Raw genomic sequence first — 16,646 nt, forward strand, 5'->3', positions numbered from 1 at the left:
TTCATTTTGCAGTTGTCTAGCTGTAACATAATGTGTACGCAAAGTCTGCAGATAGATGTAAATAACGTTCATCTGCTGGATTCGTGTACCTGGAAAGTCCTGGAACTGGTCTTTTTGCGTATCCTCCACTTTCTCCATACCTTCTTAAAGCACTTGAAAAGCTGGATTGGTGCATTCTCATAACATCAGCAAGATATTGCTGAGATCGTCCATCTCCAATTAAACCTACAATTTGCGCTGCTTGTTCTTACGTTATAATACTCATTTTTTGTAAGAACGCACCCCCTCATTGAAAACTCAAGCAGACATAGTACACCAGGGAAATAAGGCAAAAATATACCATGTTCGGGACACTTGAGCAGCCAGGTTGCAAATGGTTTTTTTGGGTACTATATACCTAATACATTATAAATACAAAAATGCCCGTCACAGTTTGGACGAGAAATTTAGTTATTAACAAATAAGGGTCAAAAATGAGACTTTTTCGTTTAAATCGCTACAGGTAAAAATAGGGTAATTAAATGTCTTATTTATAATATTTTTCTTTTAGTAGATGAGCCAAAGTTTAAAATAGTGTTTTTTGAATTTTGGTCCGATTACTTGTTGCTTCGGATATTGCAAAATAAAACTAAAATTTCTAAAATAAAAAATTTGCTATAACTTTTGCGAACATGAATTTAGGACTTTCATATTGCATGAAAAGTTGAGTCAAACAGTCCATACAATGCACAAAAAATTTTAAGATTTTTAATTCGTTTAAATTTTATTCAATTTGTTTATTCCAAAGAGCTTTTTTCGCAATGTTATTGTTCAGAAAATAATAATGATACAGCAATTCATGCTGAAATGGAAAACATTTTACTAAAATAGAGTCATTTTTGGCTTATAAACAATTTGAATAACTTTGTTAATATTGACTGTAGGCTAAAACTACAATGGAATTTGAAAAACTGGTATTTTTATACGAATTTTCAAAGAAAAACGTTAATTACGGTCAAAGTTAGCCACTTTTTTTATTTAATTGACGGCTACTTTGTTTATAACAATTAAGGAACCTAACTACAGCCATTTTGAAGTTAAAAATATACAGGTTATGTGTAAAAGTTTGAGTAAACTTTGAACCTCAACAGAGTGGTTAATAAAGCTTTAAAAATGGCGTCCGAACGGAATTAATTCGTGGTCGGTGGAGGGGAATTACTAAAATACGTGCACTCAAAAATAAAATTGATTCTGCAAACATATGCTGCGAGCTGCGACTAATATCGCTGGAACTTGTTGATGGATTTTGATCATAATTTTTTTAATTTGTATGTACTCGTAGTCTTATAGAGTACGTTATGTACACACAACCCCACCTAACATTACAAAATGTTAGGGGGAACTCCCCTGATCACTCAGGGATATGAAAAATAGATTACGACCGATTCTAAGACCTACCGAATACATATACATATACAATTTCAAAAAAATCGGTCAAGCGGTCTCGGAGGAGTATGGAAGCTAACACTGTGACAGGAGAATTTTATAGATGTAAATATATAGATGGCTATTAACAAATAGGGGTTGGTAATCGAAGAGCTAAAATTAAGGATTATATGTATTTTTTTAATTCTACATCATATAAAATTAAGGTAGATAATTTTGTCCAAAAAAATAAAAAAAATGTCAGGGGGCAACCCCCTTATAACATATGGGTATAGAAAATAGATTAAAACCTCTTCAACGTTTTACAGGATAAACGTGTAAAATGTCCGTGTAAAATAAATATTCTGCTTTAACAAAGTTTGGTTTCTTGTTTTTTTTTTTTGGCAAAAGCACGCTTCAACTTGAAATGTTATGGGTTTGTAGACACCTAAAGAAGACGATAGACGGATATTAAAACATTCTGCTAAAAATTAAAAATTATTTTTAAACTTTGTTTCTGTTTCAAAAATTATGCGATACTTTTTGTGATTAGTGTATATTATAATCTAAATTGTATTAATTATTTTAGTTAATTCATTATTATTAAACTATTTTTATTTGTATCATTATTTTTCACAGCTTTACTGCTTTCAAGTGATAATTTAAAATAAAAATTAAAAAAAAAATCTTTAGTTGTCATATTAATAAGAGGAGGTATACGAAAAATAGGTGTTAAGTGTATTTAAAAAGATTTAGTCTTAAAAAAGTACCATTTAGTGTAGGAATGTATGCAAAATGCATTTTTGTACCTGTACCTGTGAATATGTACCTAGATATTGTTACCCACTGTCGCGATGTCGCCGTTACGAACTGACACCGTCACGATTTGTCCGTTACAATTTGTCGTGTAACGATATGTAATGGAACCTTTAGTATCATAAAACACAGAGTAAACAAAAAACGGGAATAAACAAGAGAAAAAAAATTTAGGATATTAACAAAATATTGTACAAAAAATAACAAAATTAGCCAAAAGCTTGTGGCGTTTATATAGACACGATTTCTTAGTAGAAGGATGTTAAAACCATACCGGATACAGTCTTTAGTCATTTAACACTTTTGTCGGCATGTTTTGTAGCGTTTTCATACTTCGCTAATTATCGTTGTTACTTACGGGGTTAAGGCAACTTTTTCTAACGTAGTCTGTTTAAAAAAAGGGTGAATAATTTTATGGCCTTGTAAAACATCGCCTCAACAAATTTTATGTTGTTTATGGATTTTACGAAATTATTTACATACTTGCTTTAGGCCTGGATCCCGCGTACCAAAAAAAAGTTTTTTAATAGCAAGCTGAAAATTTGTTAATAGCTTAACGGTGTTTAGTCGGAGAAACATTGATATACGAGAACACTGGAACAGAGGAAGTTTAAATTGTGGAACAGGTTACAGTGTTACAGGTTTCAAACTTCAGACTACGAAAACGTCCCATGTATTTGGTCGGACAGAACATCCAATTGATTTCTTACTCTTTCATTAAACTCTCATGCAAAAATCAGACTGATATTATTTACCACTAACATACCACTCCTGTCATTTGACATGTTCTACTTAAAATGCCCAACATATCTTTCGGACAAACATTTTTTCATATATACACGCAATTTTTACAGAATGGATCGATTTGCTTGAAAATTTCAGAATAAGTAGTGGATAGTCCAAGGATCAAAATCTATATGATGCCGAAAGGCGCTTTTATCATGGGGGTAGTTGCCACCCCATCTTGTGGGTGGAAATTTTTTATTATATTTTGACCGCAAAAGTTGATAAAAACATTCATTTTAAGCAAAAAATGTTCTATATTTTTTTTGATAAAATTAATAGTTTTCGATTTATTCGCTAGACAGATTTATTCGCTACATAGAAAGTGTTAGTTTTACATCGAAAAAATCAATGTGTTTCGATATTATACTGATTCACGATTCACTCAATTTTTGCCGTAGAAAAAAATTTTTTGAACTAAGTTCTTGGGAATTAAATAACCTACAATTTCATATTTAAACATTTTTTCGTATCTCTGATGCTAATCTTTCTATTCTGAAGAAAATAGCATTTTTTACCAAACTACAAAAATCCGTTATTCGCTTTTAACTCCAGTTTTTTAAAAACGAATCATTCTAAGCCAGTCAAACTTCTGGACTCTATTAATAATACATAAATAAAGAAGAATAAATAAGGCTAGTGACTAAAAACACCGCTAACTTACATTATTATGCTTCCAATTGGATTTCCCCTTTTTTTTTTCAAAAAAATATATTGATTTTTTAACCGCAATATTTTATTTTTTATCCTAGAAAGTTTCGTAAAAAAGAATTTTGTAGGTTTTAACAAGATCTATAAGGCTGTTAATATTAAATCCTTTTAAAATCCTCAGTCGCAAAAAGAGGTGACTTTGAAAGGGTTGGTAAAGGTGGTTTTTGCATGTTATTACAAGATATAATTGTCAATAGCTCACGCAATTTTTGAAGTAGAATAAAATTTTGCAAACCATGTTCTTGAAAATTAAATGAGCTACAATTTTAATTTAAATATTTACAAAAATTTGTTATCCGCTTTTAACTCCATTTTTTTTAAAACTATAAGAATGATCCGACAATGGATAGTGCTAAATTTTGAACAGCAGATAAGAACAGCTGAAGACAGAAAAGAGTTTAGTAATCGTAGTAACCAACCAAGAGGGCATTTTAAGAAGTCGAAGATGATGCAGTAAAAGGGCCCATGTGTAAAGATCAAAGAGAGATACGGAAAAAAATAACTATACCCCAAAATAATCATCCATTTTGCAGTCTTATACTAAGTCTCATACCTCGGAGCAATTATAAACTCACAGTTAGATCAACATGATGAGATAAAAGCCAGAATAAAAATAGCTCGAAAAGGATTTATAAAAAATACAAGTCAATGTTTACAAATAAGAAATTGAGTACGGCCATCAGATTGAGGTTCGTCGAATGCTATGTTTGGTCGCAACTACTATATAGGGTAGAAGCTTGGACTCCCTCCGTAAGAAAAGCCCAAACCGTAAAAAAATTTAGGCATTCGAAATGTGGCTATATAGGCGTATTCTGAAAATTCCTTGGACTGCAAAAGTCTCAAACGAAGGAATGTTAAGACGAACTGGACTTAGCAGAAGGACTTAGATTGGACTTATGAACACAATTAAAATAAGAAAAACATCGTATCTGGACCACCTACTTCGAAACGATAAATACTCTCTGCTACATGTCATCATACAAGAAAGAGTAGACGGAAAAAATAAGAAGAAGATATATATTTGAATTGTTCCTATAACTTGCGAAAGTAATATTATATTATGAATAATCAGTTGGTTGTATTTGCTTGGTAACAAAAAAAATTTATATTCAAAAAATGTCTACTTATCCGGAAATCAAATCTGGAATGCAATGAATCAAATCTGGAATGGAAGCAGTCATTCGAAGGTTGAGAATTGGACATACCCGATACACACACGAATACTTAATGAAGTCTGAACCGAAGCCTAATTGTCAAATTTGCTGTAGTGTTTTGAGCGTGAAACACATCCTTATTGAGTGTCCTCAGTATGTGACTCAAAGAAATCGACATAAACTTAAGCCAAATATTAAAGATATTTTAAACTCGTCCGATCAACTTCATAACCTAATTAGTTTCTTGAAAGACATTCGATTATTTAACACAATATGATCTTTTGTCTTTATAATCTCTACCTAATATTCAAAATTTAGTGATTAATAATTAATCACTATAATCCATAATTAATAATTATTGTAATAATTAGTTGTAAGTCTCTATAGTATCTAATAATTGTACTTCCAATATTTCTGTCATAATTTTTACCTAAAGTTATTAAGATTTAGAAATTAACTGTTATAATAATTAACTTTAAGTCCTCATTGTAATTAACTATTGTATAACCAATACTGTTTGTGTCAATGGCCATTGCAGCCGAGACACATAAATAAAAAAAAAATCTGGAATGACAAATACATAATTTTTAATTTATAATTTATGTCATCCCAATGAGAAACTTGATAAACACTGATGTGTCACAGAATAATGCTTTAAGCATACGTTCATAAATAAATTATATATTTATTTGCACTTTTCTGAATAAAATATTGCTGCAATAGGCCTGGATCCCGCGTACCAAAAAAAAGTTTATTAATAGCAAGCTAAAAATTTGTTAATAGTTTAATAGTGTACTTTTCGAGCTATTTTTATTCTGGCCTTTATCTCATCATGTTGATCTAACTGTGAGTTTATAATTGCTCCGAGGTATGAGACTTAGTATAAGACTGCAAAATGGATTATTCTTTTTGGGTATAGTTATTTTTCTTCCGTATCTCTCTTTGATCTTTACACATGGGCCCTTTTAATTAAGCGCATCATCTTCGTCTTCTTAAAATGCCCTCTTGGTTGGCTACTACGATTACTAAACTCTTTTCTGTCTTCAGCTGTTCTTATCTGCTGTTCAAAATTTAGCACTATCCATTGTCGGATCATTCTTAGCCTAGCCAGTTGTTTCCTTGATCTATCCCTGGATCTTTTCTTTCACTGTGTTGAAAAGTTCTAGTTCCTTGTATATTCTATGCAGCACTTCTTCTTATAAGGTAGGTATACGATATCCATGAGATCTTGAGGATTCTACATTAGATCCACATTTTAAAGTCCAATTTATTTACGGTTATTTAAGGGTCCACGTTTCAACTGCAAAAAGAAGAGTCGACCAGACCTAGCATTTTGATCAACGATGCCGAATTTCGAGGTTTACTCGAGAATCACACAATCACACAGCAGCCTTGATTTCTCTGACACATTTTCTAACCTGATCTATTCTCGACCTTATTTCTAGATCACGATTTAGGGTGATATCGATTCAACAGTACTTCAACTTGTTGACCTGTTCTAAAATATGCCTGTCTATTTTTGCAAAGTTGAGGTACATTTTGGTTTTTTCGGATTGTCTTCACTTTGGTTTCCTTAATGTTTATTTTCATACCAAATTGCTCACAGAGCGAGTTGGTTCTGCTGACGAGTCTATTGCAAGAAGTACTAGCGTTTATGTACTTGATACGCCAAATTAAAGTTAAAATTAAGTAAAATAAATAAATGAATTAAAAGGGAAGTTCCCTAGGTTGGCTGTATACCATATAGTTAAAAAACTCTAACATGAAGTAAAACCACTTATATGTAAATTGGTATATTTATTAAAACTTAAAAAATCCCAATGGATTGAGTAAAATATGTCCAATTCAGAATGTTTTCTGACCTATCGGTCCATCATCAGTGAATGTGCATACTTGCTAAATAGCCCCAGAACCAAACAATGGTTGAATTTATAATTCGATTTACATTATTTAAAAGTAATATTAAACAGGCTAAAAGCCGATGTTACAGGATATAACCTACGGGAACATGGTGAAACCCTACCAAAAACTCAATCAACCATCTTAAGCCAACTTTGACTATAAAGTCATAGTCAAAGTTGGCCTAAGATGGTTGATTGAGTTATAGTCAAAGTTGGCCTAAGATGGCTGATTGAGTTTTTGGTAGAGTTTCACCATGTTCCCGTAGGTTGTATCCTGTAACATCGGCTTTTAGCCTGTTTAATATTATTTTTAAATAATGTAAATCGAATTTTAAATTCAACCATTGTTTGGTTCTGGGGCTATTTAGCAAGTATGCACATTTACTGATGATGGACCGATAGGTCTGAAAACGTTCTGAATTGGACATATTTTACTCAATCCATTGGGATTTTTTAAGTTTAAATAAATATTCCAATTTACATAGAAGTGGTTTTACTTCATGTTAGAGTTTTTTAAATAAATAAATGTGTATTCAAAGAAAAGATACAATACATAACATGATAATACATTAAAAATTAAAACTGCTCTTCAACTATTAAAGAATTATTAAACAGAAGAGAGAAATTATTAACGATAACGTGTTTGGCTTCTTTATGAAGCAAAATGCTCAATTTTTAGCCGGTCAAAAAAATAGTTAATGGCTCAAATGGAGCAAGAAATTCAATAAGTAGAGATTGTTGTAGAATACTACTTTCACCTAAAAGTTTGGGCAATTTGAGATCATTCGAGAAAAAGTACTATCACTTAACACATGACAAAAAATGTGATTTTCGAAATACTAGATACTGGCGGTATCTTCGAATATACTAGTTGAAGTTTAATTTACAAATACTCGTTTGAAATGTATTTAAAAACCCTTTCATTTCCGGTTTCTATATTTTTTCCTAGTGTAGTTAAATTTTGACAATTAGTTGAAAATTATAAAATTTTTTAATTTTTTCTTCCGCTCTTCTTAACCTATAAATAAATACGTATCTTTTTCGGTTTTGAAAATTATTATCATTAGTAATTACACGAGAGCTCCAAAATTATCGATTTGTATCCCTAGTGACACTTAGACAAAATGATGTCAAAGTGTCACGAGGGCAAAACAAATCGATAATTTTTAAGAGTTCAGGTGTAATTTGATAAGGTCCTTTTATTAATAAAACTTCTTTTTAAATCATTTTAACTAATATTTGATTGATATCTTCGCCTGAATATTCGCTAAACCTGTTCCTGGTGTTTTCTTTGACAAGTTGTAAAACATTAATTATCTTTAATGTCACTGAATGTTAATTTTTTTCGTAGCAACGAAGGACATCTGACGTAATACTTGACGACGGGATATTATCAAAATTTATCGGGTATAATATCAAAAGAGAGTGAGAATAAATTGACAATAATGCGAAAGTTTTTCGAAAATTTGTTGTCTGGCAATAGACACGAGAGCCCGCAGGGCTCGAGTGGCAATTGCCCAATGACAACAAATTTGAGAAAAAACGAAGCATTATTTTCTTATTTATTCTTAACAATCTACTTAAAAAATTATATCGGTAATTTTCTACAGTAGATTATTAGTATGATAGAATTGATTCAAAAAATGACATAACCCAGACATCCAAAGTGAAAGTTATCCGTCAACACCAAATTATTCTATATGGTCCATATAATGTTCAGAAAAAAGTCACACCTTTTTGAGCGTCGGGTTTGGGGGGAGAGGGGGGAGAAGTCGGTAAATTCGTAGTTTTTTAAGTTTTTCGTCAATATTTCTAAAACTATGAGGTTTAGCATGAACAATCTTCTATACAAAAATGTTCTACATTTAATTTTAAATAAAAAAGGCTCTATACATAATCTTTCTAAAATGTACGGTTCCAAAGTTACGGAGGTAGAATAGTATAATTGGTACAAAAAAGGCCTAACTCAGACATCCAAAGTAAAAGTTTTCCTCCAACACCAAATTGTTCTGTATGGTCCACATATTGTTCAGTAAAAAATTACTGCATTTTGATCGTCCGGTTTGGGGGGCAGATGGGGGAGAAGTCGGTAAATTAGTAGTTTCTGTACGTTTTTCGTCAATATTTCTAAAACTATGTTTAAGCGTAAACAATGTTCTATACAGAAACGTTCTGCATAAAATTTAAAACAAAGATAGTCCTATCCATAATTGTTATAAAATCAACGTTTCCAGAGTTATGGAGGGTGAAATGTGGAGGTTTTCGATACTTTTTATATTTTTTGGTCAATTCATTATGATTTTGGGTGGTGAGGTTGACGTTTCTTAAGGGCTTATCACTAAAATACCATCGGCCACTGAAATAGCAAATCCTGTTAAAGAAAATTTCTTTCAATCAGTAAAAATATTATAAATTGCCCAAAAAATATAAAAAGTATCGAAAACCTACAATTTTCATCCTCCGTAACTCTGGAACCGTTGATTTTATAAGAATTATGTATCGGACCTTTTTTGTTTTAAATTTAATGTAGAACATTTTTGTATAGAACATTGTTTACTCTAAAGCATATTTTTAAAAATATTGACGAAAAACATAAAAAAACTACTAATTTACCGATTTCTCCCCCATCTCCTCCCCCAAAACGGACGCTCAATATGGTGTAACTTTTTACTGAAGAATATCTGGACCATATAGAACAATTTGGTGTTTTACTTTTACTTTTAATGTCTGGGTTAGGCCTTTTTTGGACCGATTATACTATACTACCTCCGTAACTTTGGAACCGTTCATTTTAGAAGAATTATGCATAGAGCCTTTTTTGTTTCAAATTTAATGTAGAACATTTTTGTATAGAAGGTTGTTCATGCTAAACCGCATAGTTTTAGAAATATTGACGAGAAACTTAAAAAAACTACGAATTTACCGATTTCTCCCCCTCTCCCCCCCAAACCCGACGCTCAAAATGGTATGACTTTTTTCTGAACATTATGTGGACCATATAGAACAATTTGGTGTTGGAGGATAACTTTCACTTTGGATGTCTGGGTTTGGATTTAGTTATACCATACTATATTCCCAGTATAATTTTAATCTGATTAGACAGAATTACACACGTGATCAAAAATCTTACTATACGGTTGGAAGTTAAAATCATTAAAAAATAATCAGTAGTAATTGCACAAGAGCTCTAAAATTATCGAATTTTTCCCGAGTGACACTTTGACAGTTTTAATTTCACGACCCGAAGGGGAGTGAAATTATGTCAAAAGTGTGACGAGGGCAAAAATTCGATAATAATTTTAGAGATCGATTGCAATTTGCTCCGATTATTTCATGAATAAAACTGTTCGAAACCAAAATTTTATTGTAATTTATTTATGTAAGTACAAATTAGTACAATTAAACACACAGTTTTTATAAATATTTGACGGTTGAAAGTCATCACTTTATCACTAATGTCACGGAATGTATTTTTTCGTAGCAACGAAGGGCATCTGACGTAATATACTTGACGACGGGATATTATCAAAAATTATCAGTTTAATTTTTATTTTTGTAGCTTTCTATTGGTCAGAATCTCCTATGAATGAAATAATCGCTGTAATTTTTATTTCTGTAGCTCTCTATTGGCCAGAATCTCTATGAATGAACTAATCAAAATAGGTAATTAAAATATTTGCTAAAATCGGTCCACTAGGCTCAAGGATATAGTTCTTCAAATGTAGGGTAAAAAGGACAATTTTTGGCCCTTTTGAGATTATGGCTGAGGCCCAGGGTCACCTAGAGGACTAAAAAATAGCTGTAGGGTAATTTTTAAGGTGCAGTATTTACAGTAATATAGGTACTAAAATTTGGTAAAAATCCGCGGACACCCCCTACAAAAGTGGTCGAAAAGTAAAAATACTGCTCATATACCTAAGTATAAAATATGTATTTTCCAAGCATGAAAATATAGAAAGCAAAATGATTTATGAAAAGTAAAATAACCGGACAAAAGGAATTAGCGTCCGTCCAGTTAATTGACTTTTTAATAAAGAATACGGCCCTGGTCGTGTTCGACTAACATCAATTCACATATTTCACTCAAAGGCTGGCATGTTCGTTAAAGATGAAAAGAAACAGAAAGCAAAAAGTGTGTGATGGTGGATGGAGCAGCAGAGTAAGGTAATACATTACCGAGAAAATGTCGGCTCAGCGTTTCTATACAGGTGGATAATAAATTATACACCGAGTAATATTTACGGCTGTGCCATTCTCGACTTGATATTACTAAATGATATATCAAGCTCTCTGATCAGTACCTACCTTGGTATACCGTGATATTTTTGCGATGCTGGGAGTGGCGGATCGTGGGCAGAGCTATGTTCTTTATAACTTTATTTTAGCTGCCTTTCCAAATCCTTTAAGTATTCATTAGGGGTTTTAGTTAACAAATCGTTAAAATTTAACGACTGGTTTAAGTTTTGCTTTTTTCCAAACAGAACCATTACAGGGCGTAGTAATATTTATTGACTACGTAAAGGTCTTTATTTTAATGTTTTGATCTGAAATACTTAAATGTTTTACTGATTTTAATTACTACCATTATAAGAGTACACCACAAGATTTAATATAAGTTACCCTGAATCATTAAACATACACATCATAAATATTCTCTCTCTCTCTCTCTCTCTCTCTCTCTCTCTCTCTCTCTCTCTCTCTCTCTCTCTCTCTCTCTCTCTCTCTCTCTTGCTCTCTATTGCCTTCCCTCCTTATGGAGTATAGAGTGCTCCTGCATTTCTTTGCCATAAGTGAAAGTTCCTCTATAAGTATTTGCCATTTCTCTCTATTTCTCGCTTTTTGTTTGACCTCTCTCGATCTCAGGACCATTCTTTCACGGTCTTGTGTTATAGTTCTTCTCCAGATATTTTTTTGGTAGTTGTTTCTTCCTGTCTTCCAGATTCTGCACCATAAAATAACACACTCTTAATACAGATTTGGTTAATTTTGATTTTGGTTAATTCTGATAAATCGCGTGTATTCCAGATTTTCTTTAAGGAGTTACACGCATGTTGTGCCTTTACTCTTCTTTTTTCTAGATCTGATCTACTGCCCCCTTTTTTCATTTATTGATCCCAGATATGTAAAGTTATCTACATCCTCTATTTGTCCTCCATTTATTTAAATTCTAGTTTCTTGGTTGTTGTTTTTTAAGAGTTTCGTTTTTTCTGTATTTACTTTCAGGTCCACTTACGTTGGTGTATTTTGCAAGCTTGTCGATTTTCTTTTTCATATGGTTGCTATGTTCGGCTAGGAGAAAAATGTCATGTGTGAACTCCAAGTCCTCTAACGGGTTATGCAAGTTCCACCTAATATCTGTTTTTTATGGCTTACTTTCTTCATAATCCAATCCGTCATTATTAGGAATAATGTTGGGGACAGTATACGCATCCTTGTTTAACTCCGTTTTGTATAGCTACATCTACACCTATAACTACATCTTCTACCATTTCTCCCGCATGTTCCAGTTTGGATCTAATACAAACTTCTACCCTTGTAGAATAGTCTGATCAAGTTAATGTATTTGATCGATAGTTCATAAAATTTTAGAATCTTCCACATATATTATTATGTTCTGTTTAAACTATCGAAGGCCTTTTCAAAGTATGTAATTATTTTACAGTATATTTTTATTTTTTCCATTCAATGGTTAGTTCCAAGATAATTCATAGGGTTCAAATGTGATCGACAGTGGAGGGTTTAGCTCGAATGCGTTTTTGGTTGCTTCTTAGTTTTTTGTCTAACTCTGGCTTCAGTCTATTCAATATGATCTTGGACATTATTTTGGATGTGGCGCTTAGCAATGTTATTGCTATTGGGTTTTAGTTAACAAATCGTTAAAATTTAACGACTGGTTTAAGTTTTGCTTTTTTTCCAAACATAAACATTACAGGGCGTACTATTATTTATTGACTACGTCTTTATTTTAATGTTTTGATCAGAAATACTCGGGTCGTCTTCTTCTTCTTTCGTCTGGTTGGTATTTGACTGCCTATCAGATTAAATTATTTTGGTCTTTCCTTAGAGTATATCCAAAACATTTTCTTGTTTCAATCGTGACTGTTATTTTCTCTTGTTTTGTTCTGTTCTTATAATTCTACGTTTGCTATTTTATCCGGCCAGTATGTATTTATAGTCGGAGAGATAGTGGGGGACGAGGGTAGTTATAAGAGGGTCAAAGTTGCGGTATTTATTATTTTTTTTGTGACGCTCATGATCGAGATAGTGCACTAAAATTTGGGAATAAGTATGTCCTGACGTAACTAAGTAAAATTTCTAGGGGCGGAACGCTGCGTGGCCGACAAAGGGGTGGGGGCAGGGGTGAACATAAAAATATAAGGGGTTTTTTGCGGCGTTCGTGATTGAGATACTGCAGCAAAATTTGGGAATAAGTAGACCATGACATAACTAAGTAAAATCCCCAGAGCTGGAAACCAGAGTGGGGGATGAGGGTAGTTATAAGGTGTAAAAGTCGCGGTTTTTATTATTATTTTTGTGACGCTCATGACCAAGAAAGTGTACCAAAATTCGGGAATAAGTAGGTCATGACGTAACTATGTAATATCCCCAGAGTCGGAAACCAGAGTGGGGGACGAGGGTAGTTCTAAGGAGTAAAAGTCGCATTTTTTATTATTTTTTTTTGTGACGCTCATGATCGAGATAGGGCACCAAAATTTGGGAATAAGCAGGTCATGACGTCACTAAGTAAAATCTCCAGGAGTGGAACGCTGCGTGGCCACCAAAGGGGTGGGGGTAGGGTGAATAGAAAAAATATAAGGTGTTTTTTGCGACGTTCGTTAACGAGATAGTGAACCAAAATTTGGGAGTAAGTAGATCATGATGTAACTAAGCAAAATCTCCAGGAGCGGATACCAGAGTTGGGGATGAGGGTAGTTTTAAGGGGTCAAAATCGCAGTTTGTATTATTTTTTTGTGACGCAGCACACCATTTGTCCCCCGCGCAGCGTTCCGCCCCTGGAGATTTTACTTAGTAATGTAATGATCTACTTATTCCCAAATTTTGGTGCACTAACTCAATCACGAACGGCCAAAAACCCCTTATATTTTTATACTCACCCCTGCCTCCCACCCCTTTGTATCCCAAGCAGCGTTCCGCCCCTGGATATTTTACTTAGTTACGTCATGACCTACTTATTCCAAAATGTTGGTGTACTATCTCAATCACGAACGTCTCAAAAAACCCCTTATATTTTTTATATTTACCCCTGCCCCACCCCTTTGTCAGCCATGCAACTTTCCGCCCCTAGAGATTTTACTTAGTTACGTCATGACCTACTTATTCCCAAATTTTGGTGCACTATCTCGATCATGAGTGCCACAAAAAAAATAATAAAAACCGCGACTTTAACCCCTTATAACTACCCTCGTCCCCCACTCTGGTTTCCGCCCGTTGGATAAAGTCATGTACACAACTAATTCAACATATCGCCGTATAGTTTTTCCATATTACTTATCACGCACAAGATCCGCTCCCAGCTCTTAGACTATTAGGATTTTTCTCTACGATTTATCTATAAAGGTTTGTAATTTTTTGGTAGTTGTTTCTTCCTGTCTCCAAGATTCTGTGCCATATAATAAATATACTCTTAATACAGCTGTAAAATATTTTGATTTTGGTAATTTTGATATATTGCGTGTGTTCCAGATTTCCTTAAGGAGTTATAGGTAAGTATGCCTTTACTATTCTTTTTTCAAGCCCGATCTACTAGTGCCTTTTTTCATGATTGATTCCAGATATGTTAAGTTATCTACTTCCTCTATTTGCCTTCCATTTATTTTACTTTTAGTTTCTTGGTTGTTTTTTAGAATTTCGTTTTTTCTGTTTTTATCTTAAGGCCCAATACGTTGGAGTACCTATTTTGCAAGCTTGTCGATCTTCTTTTGCACATGGTTGCTGTGTTTGGTTAGAAGACAAAATGAATGTTGTCTCCAACTCCAAATCCTTTCAAATGATCTCCAAATCCTTCAACTGGTCATGCAAGTTCCACATAGTACCTGTTTTTTCTCGTTTACTTTCTTCATAATTCAATCCGTTGTTATTAGGAATAATGTCGGCGACAGTACGCATCCTTGTTGAACTCCGCTTTGAATAGCTATATCTTCTACCATTTGTCCTGTATGTTCAGGTCTGGCTCTGTATCCCTTGTAGAATAGTCTGATCATTGATCATGTATTTCATCAGTAGTCCATATACCTTTATAATCTTCCACATTTTTCTCTGTTTGAAGCCTTTTTCAAAATATAAACACATCTGAAGACATATTTTTGAATATTACTCTACTTATACTTTACTTAATACCCTTTGCTTATTTAATTTAAATGAGCACTCTGTATATTTTTGCAGATTATAAACTTTTTATTCCTACATAAACATATTCTTTTAAACATAAGTGTGGTAGAAAAAATGTGTTAAAACAAGAAATAATTCAATTTACAATTCAATTTGAATATCATTGGTATTATTGGTCTTCAATGAGAATATCATTGGTATAATTGGTCTTCAATTAAAATAATAATTTAAAATAATCACTTCAAATGTTCAAAATGCTCGCTTATTTATATATGTATCTATCGGACTTGTGTATGAAAACTTGTGTATAAACTTACCTGGTTCCAAAAACAGGATATTATTTCGATGTATTTCTGGAACAAAAACAAAATTACAACTTTACTATTATGATACAAAAACAAAACTAAAATGAGATTGGTATAAACTATTCTTTGAAAAATATTCTTTTAAGAAAATGTCACTTTTATTTAAACTTTTCGTTTTTCTCACTTTTAAAGTGAGACTAGGTATATTTTCCCCTGCAATCCGTCTAGGTATTATGAACCGGTCGTACTGCACATCCCCCATTCCCTTATGAAACCCATTCCAGAATTCTGGAACCCTGTACTAGCATATTATATAGGTCTAGTGGGTGGGTGCCATATATTTTCTGCATATTTGGTCGTCATCAGTACGGTGCAGCCAAGTTAGAATAGAAGTGTGTTAAATTGGGAAGAAAAGATCACAAGAGTACCCAAGTAGCACCAAACGGGTTTATTAAGTCTTTTAAGGATGCTTTAAATCTGTAGACTAAAACTAAAATTAAAACCGATTGGTTTTTAAGTAAACCTTAAGGTTGCAATAAAACCGCTTTCAGCATAAAATGGCCCACTCTGAAAGAGGTCAATATAACCAAAAATAAAAACCTTCTTAAAACTTTGTTTTCTTAAGCAACTGGTTTTAAAGCTGCTGGGAAGGTGCTTTTAAAACCATGTTAAAAGACACTTTAAGTGCGGGCAGTTTTACAGCAAACTTAAAAGGTTTCTTAAATGGAGACTTTTAAAGACAATTTACCATATTGAATGATTCTTTAGACCCATATACTCCATATAGGCCAACAAATTTTACATGTGTTATGATAGGTAGATACGTATTTGTAATCATATAATAATAAAAAGTACTTGGTTATTTCGGACTGTCAAGGTAGAAAAACACTTGCGCACCCAACTTTATTGATAATGTTAACAAAAATAGGTCTAAATAACTCACGCGCCCTAAAATTTTTGACTTTTGGCGATTAAAAAATAAAAATAATAAAAAAATTTAAATCCGAAAAAATTAATTTGAAAGAAAAATAATTTTATCTACAATTTTAATGTTTTAATGTTAAAATAAATCGACTTTATGTCTTTAAGACGCTTATTTATCATTTTAATGTAAGCCTTAAATTGTAATCTATCATGGCTTTCAGCATCTCCAGAAATCAATATGGCCGAAATCCAAATAAAAATATTTGGTTTTCGACAGAGAATTGTTAAGATCAAATGGT

General features: G+C 32.7%; 1 protein-coding gene across 1 annotated transcript in view; it reads right to left on the minus strand.

Annotated features, from left to right (window-relative positions):
• LOC114346330 (homeobox protein abdominal-B-like) overlaps nt 1–15,471 on the minus strand; it is a 638,798-nt gene extending 623,327 nt beyond the window's left edge. Inside the window, exon 1 of the mRNA XM_050643652.1 lies at nt 15,436–15,471. The gene's annotated coding sequence lies outside the window, so the exon portion shown is untranslated. The remainder of the gene's footprint in view (nt 1–15,435) is intronic.
• Nucleotides 15,472–16,646: the final 1,175 nt, after the last annotated feature.

The sequence above is a fragment of the Diabrotica virgifera genome, chromosome 2, assembly GCF_917563875.1.
Source record: "Diabrotica virgifera virgifera chromosome 2, PGI_DIABVI_V3a".
In the NCBI taxonomy this organism is placed as follows: Eukaryota; Metazoa; Arthropoda; class Insecta; order Coleoptera; family Chrysomelidae; genus Diabrotica; species Diabrotica virgifera.